General features: G+C 44.6%; 1 protein-coding gene across 4 annotated transcripts in view; it reads right to left on the bottom strand.

Moving 5' to 3' along the window:
* The window catches only part of ARVCF (ARVCF delta catenin family member), a 426585-nt gene that overhangs the window by 225760 nt on the left and 177755 nt on the right, over nt 1-23070 (bottom strand). The window lies entirely within an intron of this gene.

A 23070-nucleotide genomic window follows, 5' to 3' on the forward strand; every position in this document is an offset into this window, starting at 1 on the left:
AGTTTAAAGAATCAGTTAGAAATACAACCAGTTTGTCATTTCACATTAAGGAGCAAGAAGGAGGCAAAACTATGGCTCGGATTTATAAACAGACACACATACAGGACAAGCTGCTGCCACGCGGTTGCCAGGGGCTGACCAAAGTCCTTCATTTGAATAAACACTGTGTGCCAAATCCTGAAGTCCTTACTCAAGGAGCATGCTTGCAGTCCTTAACAGAGGAAATCCACTATCTTCACCCAGTTCCTGTTCTATCAAACTCCAGTTGACTTCAAAAGAAAATTTTACCTGATAAGGGAAATCATGGTTTGGCCCCATACTTTTAAAGGTATAGTGATAGTCCACACATGGAGCAAGCACATAGCTATAAGAGCTGGCATGAAGGTCTTTATTGGGATTTAATTATCAGGGAGCTATCATTTTTAGGAAGCATCCTTAGGGGTAAAAAGAGATGAGAGTAACATTTTATCCTAGGTGCTATAATCCATGCTACCTCAATCAATCAAACAAATATGCTGAGTTCAGTGTTTTTCTGTTCTGTAATACACAATATGGAATGAAATGCTGATGACAAATAAGTTGGGAGAGGCTCTTTACTTTCTGGAATGGGATATTCTGGGATGTGTGAATTCTAGTGACAGGTAAGATAAGCAGGCTGTTACCTGCAGGACAAGTTGCTGCCACGCGGTTGCCAGGGGCTGACCATTGCCAATGTTGCACATGCTCATTCGTTCTGAGGGTTGATTAGCACGTTCAAGCTGCAAGGAGACATTGCGTCGCTCTTCTTCAAGTGCACGGGTGAGCCGCTCGAAACGAGCCTCTTGCTCTTTAACAGATGCCAAAATGCTAGCAGCAGACCTGATATCATAATCATCCATGATTGTTCTCAAATGTTCCTGCCTGTTAACTGACCAGGGCAAATGGAAAGGGTTAGGTAAAGGGGCGGGAGGGCACAGGTCAGAGGTTAAGAATAAAAAGCACATGTTAATTATTCTATTAAATAGCATTCACTCTAAGACGCAAACTCCAATTGCTCTTTGAAAAGACTTCATTTCCATCCATTGATTTGATTTTAAATTAAAAGTAATTACCCCAAGGCTTCCCGGTTTAAAAAAAAAATGCTCACCTTAGATACAACTGTTATTTAATTCCTTTGATCTTTCTTTTAAAACTTATGTCTCAAGAGATTTTCATGCCTCTTGCAAAACTAATTTCACTGTGCAAATAATGATGTACTTTTAAAAGGATATAAAGATAATATTACTTTCCTCTTTTTTGCTAGAAGAACTTATTCTTTATAATTATTCATCTGGCATCTTTGTCTTTCACAGCAAGGATGATAATAGTTAAGGCTTTCAGAGTGAAGCTTCATGCTTCTGGACAACAAATGCTACACCCTTATTGGTTTTATACTTCATTTGTCCTAGCAATGTCACTAATTGGGTACACATTTTGAAGGATCCTTGTAAATTTAGCAAGTTGGACGAAAATATGTTCATGCTATAATGAGAGAAAGGGGTGGCAAATTATAATACAGAACATGCTTTTTAAATGCAGACTGCACAATTACAGATGAAGCTTCTTTAAGCCATGATTTCAGCACCTTCTCTTAGATTGTATTACCAGGGTATTTGCATGCATGATAACCAATAAGAATTTTCACACACAGCAGTCAGTCATGCAGCTACTTGCTACTAATGTAAATGAGGTAAAACAAAAGGACACTTTCCATAGAAACTGTACAGGTTTGCTTGTCTCCACATGTTGGAAAAACACAGCAAATCAATCAAGTTTCTTTTGAGATGTCTCTGCACTGACTATGTCATTTTTAAGATGTTCTCCATATTAAACCCTCTCAGCATGTGTGTGATGCATGAAGCTCAACTTCCCACTGACCTTGCAAATGTATAAAGTTAATGGGGAGTCAAAATATTTTGATATAAGAACTATGAATATTATGTAAAGATGCATGGTGGTTTCAATTCAATCTCTTTACTGAAACTAAACTATAATGAGTAAACAATTTACAATATCTGGAACTCAAGTGCTCACAAGGCAATATTCTCTGCTTTCCCCACAATTCAAGCAAGTTTCCTGTCTTGTCAGAAGCTACAATACTTTAAAAAATTCTTAATGTGTCCTTTCAAAGGGCTTTATTCCATTTCTATGTGATTCAGAGGGTATAATTACCTGCTCAACCTATAAGCCAGTAGTTCCTTTTGTTGTCTATCTACAAAAAACCAATCATGTACTCTTGCAGACCTGCAACTTATTGTTAACTCCTAAGGAGTAGCCCAAGATGCTTTTCTGTATGGAAAAGCGAAGGAATTAGGTGCTCTTCTTCAGTCTTGCCTGAAAAGCAGAAGACCTCTACTGTCACCATAACAAGTCTAATTTCCGTCAGTGGCTTGTTTCTTCTTTTTCGGCATTTCACAATAGAATTTTCATGGTATTTTGTAGACTTTGGGCTGGATTGTGCTTTCAAGGCATAACCCTGCAGTAGTGAGGTGTGAAGGGGCTCAAGTTGCAGCTGGAACCCTGGAAGGAATTCTGGCTAGCTCAGATCCACCAACCTTTAGCAGGTCGCAGACATGCACTCTACCCTGCAACAAGCCTTCTTCACGGGCCGATGGAAGACTGCCACCACCAGCCATGCTAGTCTTATGGATTGATTGTGCTCCTCAGCTAGTCTGTAACGAGCTGCTGTGCAAGGGTGCCGTGGGAAGAGAAAGTTCTTTGTTCCCTCTCCCACATCCCTTCTGCACCCATGCAGAACCAAGGGGTATGTAAACGTTCAAAGTCTGCATTAATACTGCAGTGTATGAACTGAAGAACACTGAGGAACATCATATGCAGAAAGCAGCAAATCAGTCCTTTCTCCTAGCTCTATTAAATGCTGTCAAATTGCGATACAGTAGCAGAGGTTAGGTTGATATGCAGTGCACTTGCTGCATGGAGAACAAAGTTTCTGTAACTCTATTCTGTAGCTGTGCTGTTTATTTCCTCTTCCTACTTGTAGGATTTCTCATCTGTTAGGATTGAACTTCCTCTGGTTGTTGTCTGCAGCCCTCACTTTTCTAATCTCCCATTGCTGCAGTGCAGTTTGGTTCTATCCTTTATTTGGTAGCCCTCTAATTTTGGAGTCATCCACAAGTTTGATCATGGCTGAATTTATATCAAAGGAACACCTGGCAGAGACAAACCAGGGTGCAGACAAGCTTCTTATTAATTTATTGATCCAAAAAATCCTCTGGAAATCTTAAAGAGTTCTGAACTTGGTTAAAACATCCCTGTGGAGAAAAAAATCACTGTTTGAAAACTGGCAGATACCTCCCACACTGTAAGCAGCTCTCCAGAGCACCTGGGAGTGATTCGTGGACTGTACAGTGGTCCACAGACTATAAATAGAGATCTACTGTCTTATGTGATTTTAACAGGAGGAAAATAGATGTGATGAGTTGCAGTCCTGGTGTCACCTCTCCAAATGTTCCCCTACATTCCTCAACTCAAGAGCAGGTTGAAGCTGAGTTCCTGTGGAAAACTCAATACTACAAAGCTTCCTCTAATAGCCTCCAAGAGGAAGCACAGTAAACTCAAGATCTTTCTGAAGCAGAGCCTCTAGGAGTTGACACTACCATGAATTAAAGATAATTCAAAAGTTAGGGATTCGGAAAAGTAATGGCTTTGAGTGATCAACAAGCATCTCTCTTGGTGTGAGCTAACAAAGCTTTTTCCAACACAGAGAAGGCATCACTTATGTCCTGTTTCTATTATCTCTGTGGTACTCTGGAAATATTCCTATAAGAATCTTCCATAGTCTAACTACAAAAAGGGAATTAGTTGGGAGTGAGATGGAGAGGACACCAAAATAAACTACTTTAAACAAATTACAAATCTACTTTCCCCTAACAGTATAAAAATAAAATGCTAGAGAATTCACATTGTCTTTCTCATAAGGAACATCTAACAACTAAAGTTTGAAAGGTGAAGAGTCGTCCCCACCCCTCCCCCTTCTCTCCAACTGATGACTTGAAGCAGCGGTGTCATTAATACAAAGGAAAAAGACATGGCTGATCACTGAGCTGCTGTATACTTTTCAAGCCATGCTCTGAGAACGTGACAAAGATTCCCCTTTAGAAAACCCTTGAAAAAATGTAGATGGCTGCTAATGCCACGCAACCGAGAACCTCTTCCTGTCTACAAAAATGAGATGATATAAATAATATCAATCTCTAGAGAATCCTATAGCTCTCCATGAGGGAAATAACACGTGAGCCTCTTTGCAAGCATAAATATTGTGTTTCTTTTCTTTGTGCAAAGAGAAACACAGTCAGAAAATAAATGCACAATTAGTGACCATAAAAATCCTGATTGCTACGCAGAAACAGCAGCAGAACCACTAAATGCCTTTTAAGAACGGTTGGACAAAGACAGACTTACGCATTTCAAATGATTTATTAGTAGATAAATACTTGCTTGCTGTTGATTGCATTTCCAATTATTTACCTAGTGTTTGAACAATTTACACTATCAGCAGTCTAGACTAGAAAAAAAAAGTACTGACTCATGAAGTTAGTTACGCAGCCTGCCACTTGCAATTTGCTACCATTTGTAAATAAATCAAAGTGTGCTGGAAAACCCTATAAATAAATGAAAAACATTTAAAACTACAGCAGCCAGGTAAAGATTATTCCTTGTGCTGCAATTCTAGAGACTTACTCTACACGCAGCAAACAACTGCATAAAGAGTGTCAAAGGCTACGCTGACAAAAGCAAATCTATTTTGTCCTACCTATGTGATTCTAAATGTACTATTATGTTGTATTATAGCTAGAATACAGACCAGCAGTATATTGATCTGTCTTTTCTGATTGCTCATATTTAGAATCAATGCACCAAGCTGCCTCATATGGGTCAACATAAGCAAAACTAGTTGTTTAAGTCAGCAGTTCTCAACAGGGGGTCCCTGGCCCCCAGGGGGTCTGCAAACCATTTCAGGGGGTCCACGAACCATTTCAGGGGGTCCGGGGCCAGAGCCCCAGCCCCAGCACCTCTCAGGGATGAAGCCAGGAACCGTAGGGTTAAAGCCCTGATGCTCGGCGCCCCCCATGGGGTTGAAGCTGGGAGCAGCAGGGCTGAATTCCGGAGCCTTGAGCCCCGGTGCTCACCACAGGGCAGAAACCCTGAACCAATGGGCAGAGATGGGGGACATGGAGGTGTTGCCCTGGCCCAAACTACAGTGCAAGAACAGGGCAGTCCCGGGGCACTCCACCCTCACTCTCTACCTCCTTCTCTCCCCATCCCGTGGCCAGGTCGGAGGCCGGAACCCAGAGCCGAGTAGTGAGGGACAGCTGCCATGGAGCAGGCAGCCACAGTGTTCCCTCATCTCCCGCTGCTGCAGGGGGTTGAAGCTGCTCCCCAGCTCCCATCCTCCTTTGCTCACACAGCCGGTAAGAGCCGTCTGGGCGGGGGGACCCAGCTCTGTGGCTGGCAAAGCCCTCGGGGAGCATTTACCACAGGGGGAGCCCTCCAGGCACACACCCCTACCCCCCTCCCTGCACCCTGAGCTACCCCTGTCTCCACACACCCCCTAGCTACCCCCTGCCTGCACTCTGAGCTACCCCCTGCCTGTGCATAGCACCTAGCTACCCCCTGCCTGCACTCTGAGGTACCCCCATGCCACAAACAGCCCCTAGCTATCCTTCTCCCTGCACCCTGAGCTACCCCCCTTCCCTCACTCAACTCCTAGATACCCCTCTCCCTGCACCCTGAGCCGTTCTCAAACTTTGTGAGCTGAGCCCACCCACCTTTGAGTTATAATTTTTGGTTGCCCCCCGTGCCCGCCCAACCCAGACAGGCTGGGTGGCCTGCTGAGGTGAGTCAGGGGATGGAGGTGGTGCTCCCTCCCCGGACCCTGCCGTGCGGAGCTGGCTCGACCCCTGCTGGCCCCTGCCCCCCCTCCAAAAAATAGACGTCAAAGTACACCTATGCCCGAGGTCCTCTCTCGCCCGCAGCCCAGAGCCCTGAGCCCCAACACTCCCCTGCTGGGCCCTGGAGTTTTTGTAGCATGTTGTGGGGGGCCTCAGAAAGAAAAAGGTTGAGAACCCCTGGTTTAAGTGATCACTAAGGGTGAAATTCCCCCGACACAAAGGACCAGCTATGCACTACTTATATCCAACTCATGCCCTGTTTTAAGCTATGTATCTTTGGAGATTTATGGAATGCACAGGCCTTTTGCTAGTCTTCTGCAAAGCGGAGATTTTTCCCTAAGAATTCGGTCCTACGAAGAGTCAAAGTGCTGGTGAATCTATGTTTGTTCAGGATTTGTGCAGAGAGACTTCCAGATTGTCTCTCTTTTGTGTACTTATCTCTGCACTGTGCTCAGCAATGTGAGTAAAGCCCTAATTGTTCACTGAACTGTGCACTCTGGACTAATGGGAGAGTGGGTTTGGTGGGGGTGGAGGAAGGGTATTGTCTGGGGTTTTCAAAAGAGCCTGAGGGAGTGAGGCACTGATCTCTAGGGGTATGTCTACACTGCAGCTGGAAGCCAGCCTCCCAGCCCTAGGTAGACTTGTGCTAGCAGATGACGAGCTAGCATGCTAAAAAATAGCAGTGTGGACATTGCAACTCCAGCAGAGACTTGGGCTAAGTATCCAAACTGAGACCCAGGGGGTCAGACGGGCTTGGTAGCCTGAGCTGCTGTCCAAGCTGCCATGTCCACACTACTGTTTTTGAGTAACAGCCGTGTTAGTCTGTATCCGCAAAAAGAAGAACAGGAGTACTTGTGGCACCTTAGAGACTAACAAATTTATTAGAGCATAAGCTTTCGTGGACTACAGCCCACTTCTTCGGATGCATATGCATCCGAAGAAGTGGGCTGTAGTCCACGAAAGCTTATGCTCTAATAAATTTGTTAGTCTCTAAGGTGCCACAAGTACTCCTGTTCTTCTTACTACTGTTTTTAGCACACTAGCTTGAGCCCTGCCAGCATGAGTCAGTCTACCCACATAAAAGACTTACTTCCAGCTACAATGGAGACATACTCTAATTGAAATTCAGTAGGACACCTAACTCCCTTACACTGCTTTGAAAATCCTAGCCTAAACACTCCAGTTAATGCAGGTATAGGATTCGCAGTTATTCCTCCTACAAATGAAGAACAGCAGGTACTTGAGCGACCTGCAGTTAGAAACAGAGCAGGGTCTGTCAGTTGGTGGCAGAGATGTGCCAGAATCTTCTCAGGAAAAGGTGCTTCTCAGAGAGCTCCTCAGTATCCCATGGCATGTGACCATTTTCTTGTGTGCCCACATAGCCTGCATAGCTTGTTCACCTTATGAGTAACAACATACTATGCACCACAGCCCCTCTGATGTAGGGTGACCAGATGTCCTGATTTTATAGGGACAGTCCTGATTTTTGGGTCTTTTTCTTATATAGGCTGCTATTACTCCCCACCCCCATCCCGATTTTTCACACTTGCTGTCTGGTCACCCTACTCTGATGGTTTGCTGCTGCTCTCACAACCCAGTTTGCCTCCAAGCAGGAACGAGCCCTACTAACAGGGAATACTGCTGTGGGAAGTAAGAAGAAGCATCCTGAATATGGGCAAACAAGAGAAAGCAAAACAGAACGTGAGATGTATGTGTATGTATGGGCATAGTAGCTATGTGCGTCTGAAGGGAAGAAAGAATAACATAACAGAAAACTGGGATTGAAAACATCTATTGATCCACAGCCTATTCGCTAAAAGTTGCCAGAGTATACAAGCAGCCTTAGAGTGAATGCTATCTCCCATGCAACATTATAAATCATGCAATGAAAACCGAGCAATACACACCTAGTAGAGTATTAGGGTCTGAATGTTAAAGATGCTGTAACATCACCCACTAAGACTAGAAAAGTGCAGAGAAAGCAGGACAGCAGCCTCAAGCAGAATCAGCTACAATAGAAGGAAGAGGAAGAAAAGTTAGTTCTTGAGGTGTTAGTACTCCAAGAGCCTCTTTTTAAACATGGTCATTCCATATGTCCTCCTTTCCACGTGGTATGCATGTCACAGTTTAAATATATATAGATAGCATTTTCTGCATAACTCAGAAGAAAAAGAGAAACCACATTTATAGAAGCCAATCCTGAGAGCCAGATTGGCCAACATGTTGTCAATGGAAATACTTACTTGTTACTGGAGAAATTTATTGCTAGTGTCTTACATGGGCTGAAAATTCTGGATCTCAGAATTCAGAAACTTGTACCAGTTGGCATTATGTCCAAAGTGTTCAAAACATGGGGGTCTAATGTCAGGCGCTCAGAGTCATATTTAGGCACTTGAGTTACACAATTTTCAGAGGTGTGAATATCCCACCTCCAAATTGAGTTCCAGAAGATGGGGATGCTCAGCAACAATAGAAAACAAAAAACACCAGGCCACTTATTTAGGTGCTTCCCTTTAGGCACCCATGTTGGAAATTTAAACCCAACAGAACATCCATTAATGTTGGTCAAGTTTTATGATACACACTATACTACAGCCTACAACCACAAACTACCTTAATCTGTTAAAAGTAACCACCTGAAGTCCAGTCCTACAGCGAACCTGAATGAAGGCAGATCTTTGGAGCTAATGACCTACATGTAGCTCAAAGAATCTCTAATCTGCCCTTTATAAAATTCCGCCTGTAGGAAGACTCAGGGCTGAAACTCCTTTGGGTCAAGGGTTACAAGTTTACTACAGTATAATCCCAGTGAAAATAACAGAAAATCCATCACACTCAGATAAGTAGTTTTCCTTAAAATGATGGGAGTTCAACACTAATGATCAACAGCTCATCAGAAAGGGCACAAATGTCCTAAGATGCAGACAAAGATGAATGTAAGGAGATGGGGCAAAAGGCGAGCCCTCAGTGTTAATGACCATGAGTAACAAACTAAGCAGAATTCAGCCTGTGCATATGAAAAGAGCATTTTGCAAAACCAATATATAATGTATGTGATGAACTCCAAGTAAACAGCTTTTCAGAACTTAGAGGGGGAATCTAGCTGGAGGCTGGCTCCACTCACTGTCGTCGCTCTGGTTGACTGAGTTCTAATTTGACCCTTAAGCGACAATCCCCACCCATGAATAGCAATGAGAAATTCACAAAGAAAGCTATTTCAATATAGCTCTCTCTTAGGCACAGGCTGACATACTGTGTTGGTGTCAAAAGAAACAAAAAGGCGGGTTAGGGTTTTTTTGTTACTGGGGATAGAAGCAGTCTGTGAAACAAGGCTTCAACCGGGGAAGGAACAAGGGCAGTGGAAGTGCTAACAGGAAGACTAAGCAGACACTTCCTTGGGAAGGAATTTAGGATTTTTTTTTACAGTTTGTATTGCATGGGTAAGTCAACAAAGCTTGCAGCTCACCAGTTTCATTATTGCCAGCAGGAAAAATAAAGTTTCAATACAAGACATTCAAGATTTCTACAATCAGAAGGTTCAAAGGTTCATTAATTCAGTCAGCGGCAATTTAATAGTCACGTGTGAGACATCACTGGTTTCCCAGTGAGTTTTAAAATTAATTTTCCCTAATAAACCTCTCAAATTAAAGGCAGAGAAATCACATACTAACTCATGAAAAGCTGCAATGCCTAGATAAACATAATTAGTGTAACACATAAACATGCTTGGACTCACATTCTTACACAGAGGTGGCCTGCCTAGTGGATAAAACAGGGGACTGGGAACCAGGATTCTTGGGTTTTATTCCTACTTCACCTACATACAGGCTGTGAAATCTTGGGTAAATTACTCAACCTACTTATCGGTGCACCAGTTTGTCTGAGTACAATAGTAACACTTACCGACACCTTCTTCAGAAGACAGGAATTCACATTGACAAAAGCACTTTGAGGTCGCTGGATGAAAAAGGCACTGTGTAATCTTAGCTTTTTCATGAATTGTAATAAAGAAATTAAGAACAATTACTGTACGTCACTTAGTCCATCCCCTGCCAATACAGGATTGTCGTGTATATCAGCGGTTCTCAACCTTTTTCTTTCTGAGGCCCTCCCCAATATTCTATTAAAAATTCCAGGGCTCAAGAGGGTTGGGGGGGCGCCCTCGGGGCAGGGGCCTTGAGCTTAGGCATAGTGTGATGTCTATTTTTTGGGGGGGAGGGGCCAGTGGGCTCGAGCCAGCTCTGCATGGTGGGGTCCAGGAAGGGAGCACCACCTCCACCCCATGGCTCACCTCAGCAGGCCACCCGCCTGTCTGGGTTGAGGGGGGAGCAACCAAAAATTATAACTCAATGGTGGGGGGCTTAGCTCAAAAAGTTTGAAAACAGCTCAGGGTGCAGGCAGGGGAGTAGCTAAGGGTTGTGTGCAGACAGGGGGGTAGCTCAGGGTGCAGGGAAGGGGGTAGCTAAGCAGTGGCACTGGAATGTATTTTATAGTGGGGGTGCTGAAAGCCAGCAAAACTATCTCCAAACTTTTTACCTCATGCCCCCACCCCAGCTGAAGCTAGGCACAGGGCCGTGTCTCCGAGGGGGGGGACAGACAGGGATAAGGGGGCTGAGGCAGGGGCAGGCGCAGGGCCAGTAGCAGCCCCCCGCACCTCTTCTTCCAGCGCCTATGTAGCTAGGGGCTGTGTGCGGGCATGGGGGTAGCTCAGGGTGCAGGGAGAGCATAGCTCAGGGTGCAGGGGCTGCGTGCTGAGAGGGCTTCCCTGTGGTCCCTGTTCCCCAAGGGCTCTGCCAGCCATGAAGCCAGGTCCCCCGCCCAGGCAGCTCTTACCAGCTGTGTAAGCAAAGCGGGGTGGGAGCTGAGGAGCAGCTTCAACCCGGGGCACCAGCAGGAGACGAGGGAATGCTGCGGCTGCCTGCTTCAAGGCACCAGCCAGAGCAGTAGCTGCCCCCTACTCACTGCCCGGCTCCAGCTTCCCGCCTCCGACCTGGCCAGGGGGCGGGGAGAGAAGGAGATGCGGGGGGTGTGGCGCTGACCCCCGGACTGCTGTGATCTTGTGCTGCAGTTTGCGGGAGGGGGTGACAATGCCCTCCATGTCCACAACTCTGCCCATGGGCTCAGGGCTTCTGCTCCATAGGGAGCACCAGGGCTCGGGGCTCTGGGATTAAGCTCCACTCCTCCCAGTTCCAGCCCCCAGAATAAGCTATACCAGCATAAGCACTTCTGTACTGGTAGAACTAGGGAGGTTGTATTGCTTTAACTCAGGGGTTCTCAAACTGGGGGTCGGGACCCCTCAGGGGGTCATGAGGTTATTATATGGGGGGTTGCGAGCTGTCAGCCTCCACCCTAAACCCCACTTTGCCTCCAGCATTTATAATGGTATTAAATATACAAATATACAAAAAAGTATTTTTAATTTATAAGGGGGGTCACATTCAGAGGCTTGCTATGTGAAAGGGGTCACCAGTACAAAAGTTTGAGATCCACTGCTTTAACTATACCAGTATGATTAAATATATAGCTCTACCCCGATATAACGCTGTCCTCGGGAACCAAAAAATCTTAGCGCGTTATAGGTAAAACCGCGTTACATTGAACGTGGTTTGATCAGCCGGAGCGTGCAGCCCCACCCCCCCGGAGCGCTGCTTTACCGTGTTATACTCGAATTCATGTTATATCAAGTCGCATTATATTGGGGTAGAGGTGTATATATATAGGTGTAGACAAGCCTTAAAATGCATTGGAATTAAATTGCATGAAAGAAAATTTAGTCTGAAAAACAGCGGGGGGGGAGGTGTGTGTGAAATCCTAACAATGAGCGCCATTGGATTGTGGAATAATTTCCCAAGGAAAGTAGTAGAATGTCTGTGGCTAGCAACTTTTAAAACTGCACTGGATAATATATTATATACAGCAGTGGTTCTCAACTGGGGGTCCACAAACCCTTTCAAGAGGGCCCCAGGTTCCCACGGCTGAAATCCAGAGCCCAAGCTGCAGCTCTCCCGCAGGGCTGAAGTCAGGAGCTGAGGTTGAAGCCCCGATTTGTGGTGACCCCGTGGGGCTGAAGCTGAGAGGCGTGGGGCTGAAGCCCTGATCCCTGGAGCCCCCCGCAGGGCTGAAGCTGGGAGGCGCGAGTCTGAAGCCCTGATTTCCGGCGCCCCTCACGGGGCTGAAGCCGAGAGGCGTGGGACTCAACAAGCCCCAATCTCCAGCGCCCCTGTACAGGAATATACTAACTAAACTATACTAACATAAGGCACCATTCTACCATTATAACTACATCCATACTAAGAACTGTACCAGCATAACTATTTCAGTAAATAAATAAAATAAAAAATACAGCCCTAACCAAAACAGTGGGATTGATACCATTTTAAAGTGTAGACTATGTCTTATTTATACTCTTGGGAATACCATAACAATTTATATCTTTTCTTAATATTTACACGTTTTATGCAGGACTCTGACTCAGCTGGTACATCACACCAGCACTTCTCTGAAGTTGAGATCTTGTTCTCCAAAATCTCAACTTTCATGAAAACATACAAAAACAACATAAAGTAAAAGCTTTGTTATCCGGCATGTTGAGGGAATGCGGGGTGCCGCTAAGTCAAAAATTCCAGTTAACTAAGAGGGAGGGAATTTGGGTGCAGAAGGGGGCTCAGGGCTGGGGGTTGGGGCGCGGGAGAGGGTGCGGGGCACAGGCTCTGGGAGGGAGTTTGGGTATGGCAGGGGGCTTGGGCCAGGGGGTTGGGGCGCGGGAAGGGTTTCGGTGTGCCGGATCCAGGCGGCGCTCACCTCAGGTGGCTCCCCACAAGCAGTGACATGTCCCTGCAGGGCTGCTGCTCCTAGGCAGAGGCTCTGTGCGCGGCCAGGTGGCTCTGTGCACTGCCTCTGCCTGCAGGCACTGCCCCCGCAGCTCCCATTGGCCGCGGTCCCCAGCCAATAGGAGCTGCGGAGCCGGCACTCGGGGCAGGGTAGGGGCAGCACACGGAGCCCCCATGGCCATTCCTCCACCTAGGAGCAGCAGGGACATGTCTCCACTTGGTTAGAGTACTGAACCTGTGTAGTGGGAAAAAGGCTTTGGCCTTCGCTGCATCTAGATAGGCTCCTATGAATTTCACATGTTGCACTGGAGTCAGAGTCGATTTTTGAGTGTTCAGTTGTAGTCTTTTGCGAGGCTGATAGGGTGTCATCAAAGGATCATGTCTTGAGTAGGCAATCATCTAGAAATGAATATATCATGATTCCTAATTTGCGAAGATGGGACCTAATTTACCATAGATAGGACCTTTGAGAACACACTGGGTGCTCTTGATAGGCCAAATGGAAGCACTCTGTACTGAAAATGGTCTTGACCCAGGGTGGATCTCAGGAACCTCCTGTGGGATGGTTGAATTGCGATATGAAAATAGGCATCTTGTAGGTTGAGGGCCGAGAACCAGTCTCCCTGGTCCAGCAATGGAATTATTGCTGCTAATGTAAACCTCTTGAATCTTTGTGCCTTTACATATTTGTTTAGTGATCTCAAATCCAAAATGGGTCTCCATCTTCTGTTTTTTTGTTTTGTCTTGTTTTTTTGGTATCAGGAAGTATTTGGAGTAGAAACCCTTCCCTCTGTGCTGAGTTGGAACTGGTTCTATTGCACCATGATTTAGAAGAGGATTTATTTCCTGACGTAACAGGCACTCGTGAGAAGGGTCCCTGAAGAGGGACAGGGAGGATGGAGGGAGGTAAAGTGGATTGAATAACCATTGGAGATGATTTCCAGTACCTACTTGTCTGATGTTATCGCATTCCCCTTTTGTCGAAAAAGAACAAGGCGGTGTCTAAAAGGATGTAGATAATTTGAGTTTTGCAGCAACTGATTGTGACAGTTGTAGCTCAGGGCCTCGACCAATGTATCAGAATTGATGTTCTGACTTTGAGGGCTCTGCAGTTGAAGTTTGGGGTACTGTCGGCCTTCGTTTTTGCATCTGTTGTTTTTTCTGCTGGGGTTCATAGTGTCTCTGGGGTGGCGGGAACTGGGCAGGTTGGGATCTTTGTGATGCCTGAGATTTGCTGTATTTTCTTTTCTGAGCAGACATGTAGACCCTCAAGAAATGCAACGTGACTTGAGTCTTTTAGTGTGTGAAGTGAACCATCTGTTTTCTCTGCACAGAGTTTGGACCCTTGAAATAGAAGGTCCTCCCCAGTTATTTGGACTTCTTTTGGGAGGCCTGAAAGGTGAAGCCACGAAGCTTTCCTCATTACTACCGTAGTTGATAGGGAGTGGGGGTATATCCTATGGGGGATTAGCCACCAGTCTTGGGGTGTATCTGCCCTATTTCTCAGCAGTTCATCCTGAATTTGGCATCCTCAGTTGTGACCCACTGAGGCACGCTTACAGTGAAAACTAGTATCTATAGACTACCCAGGGTCCCAATACAGGATCACTGGGATGGTACTCAAGGGTGTCCATAAAAGTGGGTGGGTCTTGCCTGTCATGTCAATATTGTGGCTCTGCAAATGTTTCTAGGTGATTGGTCCCTTGACATTCCCCTGGGGAGCTTTGCACGGAGAGAAGATATGTTATCATCATTGCCCTCTTCTACATTTGATAGAGGTGGAGCAAATAAGGGGGCCAATGGTGAGTGTCTCGGTACCACGGGGAATTCAGGAGACCAAGATGTGGTCAGTACCACGATGCTGGTATCGAGTAGTGGGGATTCCATTGTTTCTAAGAGAAATGGAATTCCTGTGGTACCGTAGTGGCAATCCGTACCGACAGAGTCGGTCTAGAGGGGCCCATCAGTGTCAAGGGAGTCAGCAGTACCTGTAGTCTTCTGTGGTCCAATGATGGGCCAGAAGATGGCACTTTGGTCTTTTGCGTGGAAGTGCAAGGCTCCACATGTGTTACCTTCTGTCATGCCTCAAAACGGTATATGCACCAAACAGAGACAAATTGAACAAACTACCGTTCTACTGTTTCACCAGAACATTCTCCTTAAAATAACTATATAAAACAAAAACAATGCAGGGAATATTAATTCTGGAAAATGTTATATTAAATTAAAATATGCCATCTGCACAGATGGTCCTCTCTGATAGAATGGGGCCTGGTTCTGAAACCTTTACTCATGCAAACAGTCCTATGTCCTATCAAAATCAAAATTACTCCTGGAGCAAGTGCTACTCACATGAGAAAAGATAACAGGATCAGACTCTTAAGTAAGACAGCCTTTAGTTCACATTGCATTTCTTTCACTTTTATCCGTCAAGACTCATGCACTTTAAGGACTATTGATACCATGGAGTCATTAATATTGTGTGCTTGTGGTCAAACTGCTCTTTATAACTTGAGTAAGGTGTGGTTATATTTAGAGATAAATATTCTGATAAAAATCATAAGACTGTATAAACAATTAAAAACTTAAACTAGTGTCGCCCATTTGTCTTGGCTTCAAGACTTGGTTGCATTAGAGGAACCACAATTCCAAGGAGAAATGCTATACTAACATTTCTGTCATCACGGCCGGTTGACTATAAGCAGTGAATTGCTAGACTCCAAACATCTATAGTTAATCACCATTTTGAAAAATTCAAGATCCAGAGAGTAGGCATGTAGGGAGTGATCTCAACAGTCACAGGCAAAGGAGACACTTTCTGCAGCAAAGTACAGCAACGAAAACATTGCAGCAGGCTATGGAAAGCCTGCAGCCTCATCCTTTCATAGAAAATGTGATTGTAATGACAAAGAAAAAAAGTATGTCAAGTGGAAGGGATAAGGGAAGCCATTCAGTTACCTAGGCCAGCTTCACAGAATACAAATAGAGCAATAATAATGTCAATAGGCAGGTGTTTAAGCTAATAGATACTAGTTAAAAAGTGGTTATTTTGAGGGGAGAGGAAGAAATCAAACTGTGACCCTACAGAGGAGTGTGTGTCTGAGCTCAGCAACAGATGTGTCAAACGACTTATCCCAACGATGAGGAGTTAATTGATTCTATAAATAGTATCATGTAGATAGAAACACAAAGCTACTTAATCTCAGATCCAAAGCACACAGTCTAGCTTTGTTTATCAGTAAAATTATTTGCATTCAAGGGAGGCAGAGTGGTCAGGTGTTTTACATGTAGATAAACACAGACCTAATTTGATTTGAGGTTATTGAGATATTTGCTTTTTTTTATGTTGTAGAAGTGCAGGGCTCTTTGAGATCTGTAGATTACAGTGGAAGAAAAGCTAGTTCCAATAAAACTGTGTACATACATTCTTGACTAACAACAAATGTTTTGTAGTTCTAGTGCTCAGTTCTCAGTGGATTTATAAGGGCGACTCCCACTAATGCTTATGAGAATAGTGCAAATAAATGTATCAAAGCGGAAAAGTTTTTTTTTTTTTACAAGTCTGAATCAAATAAATATCTGCCACGGTGTTTCTCCCCCATGAACCAATTTGTATTGCCAGAAAAACTGTTGTCCTGCAGAGTTCAGAACATGTTTTTCTAATGGCTCTTTTTGCACAGAGGAAAAAATATATCCCTTTTTCTGTTTCTCTGAACGTGTATCTTGTTTTTTAAATCTCTCCCCCACCTTCCTATGGAATGTGTGGCTTCTTCACCGCCTCTTCAGGGGGTCTGAAAAAACAGGTACAAATAATACCTCTGACAGAACAAAAGTCAATATTCATGCTTAGAATTCCTGAAGCTACAAAATCAAGCCGACTTTAACTGCTTATCAACCACTCCTGCAGCGGTACTCTCCCTTACGGCAGCTTCTCTCTCATTGAGAAATAGGAACAAATTGAGACCTCATGTTATTTTAAACCAGGCAAATGCCACTGAAGTCAGTTACACCAGCATAAAGTTAGGGTGAAAACAGAATGAGACCCAATAGCTCTTATTCTCTCCGGGAACTGTCTGTCCCATTCTAAGGACTCATCTACACTGGAGCTGGAGGTGTAATTTCCAGCTTGGGTAGACACATACAGACCAGTGCTTTACTTGTCTTCCATAATTTTATAGGCCAAATTCAGAGTTGGGGAAAGCAGGGGGCAGCTCCCCTTCAGTCAATACAGAGGCATTTGTTTACCACACGTCTCAGTTTAGCCATGTAAATGTAAAATACAATCCAGTTCTCCCTGCACAACACTGCAGCTTTTTTGTTTCACAAGGCAAATGTATATTTGAGAACTAATGAATAATATGTGCAGGAAGCAAATGTACTCAGCTCACTGGACAACTCAAATAATCAGCCTGTTCATGCACAAGCATTCAAAAGCAGGAAAAACAGATACATTTTAATCACAGTCTCAGAGACCCATCATTTCACATGATGGATTCTGGCATATAAATGTCTTGTTAACACTGCCAACAGAGTAGTCTTTGTTACAGACAATGACAACATCCTGGTCCAGAGTCTAGCTGCCGGTCTGAGGAGCAGAAACAGTGTCATGAACCCTGCCAATTAACTTCTCTGCTCTGGGGAACAAGACATTGGTGGCTCCTGGAAGCAGAGACTTAGCACTTGATCTTCCAAGCACAGGGCCACGGTCTGCTCTACATACGGATGCACTGACATGAGTGTTGCAGCAACAGCAGAATTTAGCCTTCAGAGAATAACGTTATGCCTTGTTCGTACATTTCGGCAAGGCAAAGAGCCATAGTGATCCCACAGATCAGCGTAAGCTCAAATAAATGCCCTGAAAAAATGCCCTGAACTTCCACACTTTACTAATGCAGGATGTGTCTGGTACTTGAGTGAAACATGGGTATGCTCTAATGCTTAGGCTGCAAAATATTACACTCAGACACTTAGCCAAAAACAATTTTTATTATAGGCAGTGCAGGTAATGATTCCAGTAGTTAAAACTGCCTGACACTTTCATTTTAAGACCCCTTTTTCAAGAGCTTCTAGCTTTGCCATGCTTTATGCATTTGGACTGAAGTTTTCCATGCCAAGTGTCTGCCTCAGGTAGGGTTGCCAGGTGTCCAGTTTTCAACCACAAAATCTAGTCAAAAAGGGGACCTGGCAGTGTCTGGTTACCAGAGTTACTGCAATCAGTCTCTCCACAAAGATGGTGGGAAGAGCAGCAGCTCTGGAGGAGCTGCTCAGCCACTGACGGAGAGAACTGACTGGCTCCCGGACCTGGTCCAGGCTCTCTGGTGGAGAGGTAGGAACTGGGCTGCCACCACCATCAGGGGTGGAGAGATCCTGTCCACCCTGCCCGCCCCCACGCTGTGCCCTGATTTCCCAGCCCTGCCCTCACTCTGAGGACTGACACCCCCCCCCCTCCATCCTGTTGTGCCCTAATTAGAGGAAGGTGCAAAATAAAAAAATCCCAGTGCACTTATGGAGTTCCCAAGTGGGGTCGACAGTTAGAGGTTTGCTCATGCCCCAAACCATGAAGGTTCATAGCCTTTAGATATCCCCTCCACTGGGCCCTCAGAGATGTACAGATTCTTGCCACTCCACCAGAATGAACAGGGTAAAATTGTCACTTATCTCCAACATGGCTAGATCCCCACATGATGCAGGAGAGTGGAACATGCTTTGAAGATGCAATTAAGGATGTAAAAAATAAAAAAAAAACCCACAATCCATTTCTCTCACTAATTGGATCAGGAATATTTAACGCAAGTTTGACTTTTCAGACAATGCCCAACTGCATTTTATTAATCCATCTGATTTTTAACTCCATTTAAAAACAGCTATCCTCATAGAGAACATCACTAGTAATATGTAGAATTGAATTTGTAGTACTGTGGGAAATAGCCTCACTCTTTTTATAAATAATGTTTTATAAATGTCTTAAGCCCCACTTGCCGTTGTATAGTACATAATAATGTAATTGCTGGTCATGCTGCCATGAAGAATATGCTCCTTCAGGTGATGATTTACTGTGTTGAACAAACTCCATGCATTTTGGTACTCCTGTTATGCCAGGTGAATATGGAGGTGGGGCAGGGGCCTCTCGTTTTCAGCAGTTAGAAAGCTGGCAACCCTCACCTCAGGCTGAATTTATTTGTTTGAATAATTTCAGCTACCATAGTCCAGGAATTTCTCAGATAGAGATTAGAGGGAAATAAGTTGTTTTGCCCATGCTAAAACCCCTACAGCCATTTGTTGAGAAGCTCTGGTGCCTCCACACTTTGGAACAGGGACTTCAAATTTGGAGGAGGTTGCCCTGGTGTCAAGGATGTATCTTTTTTTCTGTCTGTGAACATCTGCTCAAATTTGGCCAAATTATGAGCCTCTGAAAATCTCAGTTCACACATGCTCAGTAGAGACTAGTTGAAGCTACGTTCTTCCAGTATTTCACTTTCACTGGGCATGCTCCCATGCCAGGGTAGCAGGGGCTGAGTAGGACCTTTCCCTGCAATTGCTCCTCCTGGCTATCAGGCATCATTGTGGTGCTAAACAGAAAGTGAGAGACAGAAGATTGTATCTCCTGCATTCTCAATGCTCCTGCTGCTGGCACCCAGGCAGCAAAGTCAAGAAGGGGAAGGGAGGGTAGGTAACTAAAGACTCTCACAACCTTGTGGATATGAGACTGTATGTATGCCTGAACTCTGGCATTTTGTAATGTTTGGATCCATGACTTTGCAACCTAATTGTTCTTTTAACTTCATTTTTTGTATATAATATAGATATAAATGTGTATAAACATCCGTGTGTAAATACATACCCAAATTTGCCAGGTTTATTTCTGGCTACATGTTTGTACTCCAAGCATACAATCCTAATCCCTCCCATACTTACATACAATTAGTCAGTTAAAATTGGGATATATTTTAAAGAATCGCCACAACAACCTTCCCTAAAACCACAGGCCAGCCCTGTGCACAGTGGTGTGATCATGGTGGATGTGTTTGCCACATTCCTGTTTGGGATGTGCAATACATGCAATGTGGGGAAAGTGTTCCTGGAGAACTCCCATAGTCTTAGACCTACATTTTCTTTTAGCTTTGGATGGCTCAATATTTTCAAGTTGAAATATGTAGGTTCTCTTTCCTGTGGTGCTGAGCACACAACAGTTACAATTCACTTCTGTGATGAAGTGGCAATGTTCTTGTGTTTTCTCTGAATACTGTGTGTGCGCCTCAGTTTCCCCTATTTTTCCCCTATTCCCCTAAATTACTCAAGTATTTAGGTGGTGGGATAGAGTATGTGATCACAGCAGTGACCCCTAGAGGACAGGTGTGACTGCTGACTGGCTGCCTGGGACAGAGAATGGCCAACACTCTGTGGCCTGGCATCTGATGGCAGGGCCCCCTTCTCTGCAAGAATTAGCTGGAGGTGTTGATGCAGACCAGGTGACCTGCTGGCCCGGGAAAGAGACAAAGAAACAAGGAGGGGCTATAGGGGGTCTGAGGCCAGGCAGCTGAATCCAGTCTCCTGTTTGGGACTCGGATGGGGGAGTCCAGGGCATCAGTCTCTGGATCCCCCCAAGATGGACTTTACTGAATGGTCCTGCTTTATGTTCTAACAAGCTCTGTTCTACACTATGTTCCTGTCGACTAATAAACCCTTCTGTTTTAAAACACTGGCTGAGAGTCACTGCAGACTGTGAAGTTGGGGGGCATGGCCCCTCTGGCTTCCCTAGGGGTCCCATCCAGGTGGACTCACTGCGGGAAGTGCACAGTGAGAACATGGGTGCTGAATGCTCTGAGGTCAGACCCAGGAAGGCCATAGTGGAAAAAGCTTCTTGCCCTGGCGACAGCTATCTGGTTTCATACAGAGCAGTTCCAGAGCACGGGGCCTGTGACTCTGTGACAACTTCCAATGGAGCAGCGTGTGATCAGCAGCTCTGACAACCAGGCCATAGGCATTTCAAGTGCGACATTCAGCATCGGTGGTGTTCAAAATTAGAGAGCCCTCTCAAAATGTGGGTGTTGTGAAATCATGGCTCTGCCTTATCAGTTGAGCATACAGGCCAGGCTCTGATGTGACACAGCAAAACCAGCAGCCAGTAACAATCAAATCCATTTTCATACCGAATTTGGAAAAGCATGCAGAATGCAAAATGTGTCCCCAACTGTATGAGAAAGATGGCAGGGGTATAAATACTATAATGAAACTTCAGTTAACAAGAATTATGGGTGAGATGTTTTCTTTCCTCCACCCAATCAGAATAATAAAGCCCCAGTTTTAAAACGCTTCAGGGATGTCTCTCTACAAACCAAATAGTAAACATCCCTCTACAAACCAAATAGTAAATTGTTACAAAGGTAAACAGCAACATGCAAGTTACAAAGTAGCCAAAAATAAGGCTAGTCCTAGTCTTGTGCAACGTATCTGACTGGACAGGGAATCTGGCATTTCAAGGGACCACAGGCTGCAGGAGCGTGTGCTTAAGGTTCACTTTAGCCAGCTGTCTTGAAGACATGTACTTTTTCTGGGACTGCGATCCCTGGCAGCAGAAGGTTAAGGTTGGGGCTGGAAGCTTTGCCATTTGACCAGTCTAGAAGACTGCTGACTCCTTGCAAGTGCAATGTTCATACACATATTGGACCCCAACTATTTATACCTTTGATTTATGGATTGGCTACCATCATGTTTCAGTTACAAGAGCTTCCCCTCTCTCACGGAGTACAAAGTGCTATCCTTCATGGATTCTTTGCTTCTATTGCAAAGGAGCAATCACCAACAGCCCTGCAAAAGCGAGAGAGACATGATCTAGGGGCTGCCTGGTTTCCCCAGTAGGGGCAAGCAGAAGAGAGACTGAGCATAGAGAAGATTCCTCTTTCATCAAAGCTTCAACTGAAAGCCAAGGAATCCAGTAGCTGTGTCCGGAAGCTCCACTACAATCTCTGGTGAAAAAAGAACTGATAGCAGTAGGGGTTTCAATACTCACCTCAGTTAGGGCTTGTCGATACTACCTGCTGGATTGGCGGGCAACGATTGAGCCAGTGGGGTCGATTTATCGCGTCTACTGAGTGCTCTCCTGTCGACTCCAGTACTCCACCGGAGTGAGAGGCGCAGGCGGAGTCGACGGGAGAGCATCAGCAGTCGACTCACCATAGTGAAGACACTGCGGTGAGAAGATCTAAGTACACCGACTTCAGCCACATTATTCGCATAGCTGAAGTTGTGTAACTTAGATCGACCCCCGCCCCCTTCTCCCCCAGTGTAGGCCAGGCCTTAGTTTAATGGTTGTAAGTGCTATGTTTATAGAAGTTCCTGTCACTAATACATTGGGAGCATGGATCAAAGTGGGGATCAATTATCATTAAACATTGGCTTGAGACACAGAGTTGAGATCCCAGTCCAAACCACCCCAAATTTTCAGAGGTGGGTTGGATTAGAGCCTAGCTCCACTTAACCTTTTGGAAAGCCCAATTATTTCCTTCTAGGCTAATGTAGCCATACAGTGCCCTCTTTCCTTCCATAGCTACGTTATTTGTGTATCTTAATCTCGGGGTCCTTTGATTGCCCAATGCTTTTCACAGCTGAAGCTCCCCATCAGCGGGTTGTCTTCCTTCCAGCTGAATATGTCACTAATGCCTAACTGCAGCTGTTTAGAAGTAGAGATATTTAGCTTCTGGGTGACTACCTAAGATCTGCTTGAAGAAACTAGCTTTGGATTTAACCATCCCTTTTTAATAACTACTCTGTTGATGCTTATGCTGAGGAGTGGGGAAAGTTTTACATTTTGCTTTTACTGTCTAGCCACTTCAAATGTTTAATAATAAATTCTCTCCACTATTACACCAAAAACCTGGGCTGTTTAAACAGGTTTTTAGCTATAATAAACATATCTTTTAACTTATTTTTATTAAGTTTACATAAGTAATAGAGAAAAGTGGCAAAGAAAATCCAAGCACTAAGTGCAAAATAAACTCCTCAGAATCCTTTCTACAAAGAATTTGAGAACTTTAATATGAATTACATACACCTCCAGCTTTGACACATAAACCAGAGACAATGTTTAACAAAAATAATAATCAAATGCGAGGGGGAAGAAGTAAAATCAGAAATGTGATATGAAACTCGGTAATTTAGAGAACTGGGAGAGCTATTTCAGAGTCAAGTTATTTTTAGAAGAATGCTTGGCTAAGGCTTTAATTCACCTAGACAGAGACAAGGAAAACAGTGCATAGAATGGAATAATATTTCAGGAAAACAAACAGAAACTACTTTAATATTTGATGCAC

This window comes from Malaclemys terrapin, chromosome 16 (genome assembly GCF_027887155.1).
Source record: "Malaclemys terrapin pileata isolate rMalTer1 chromosome 16, rMalTer1.hap1, whole genome shotgun sequence".
Lineage (NCBI taxonomy): Eukaryota > Metazoa > Chordata > Testudines > Emydidae > Malaclemys > Malaclemys terrapin.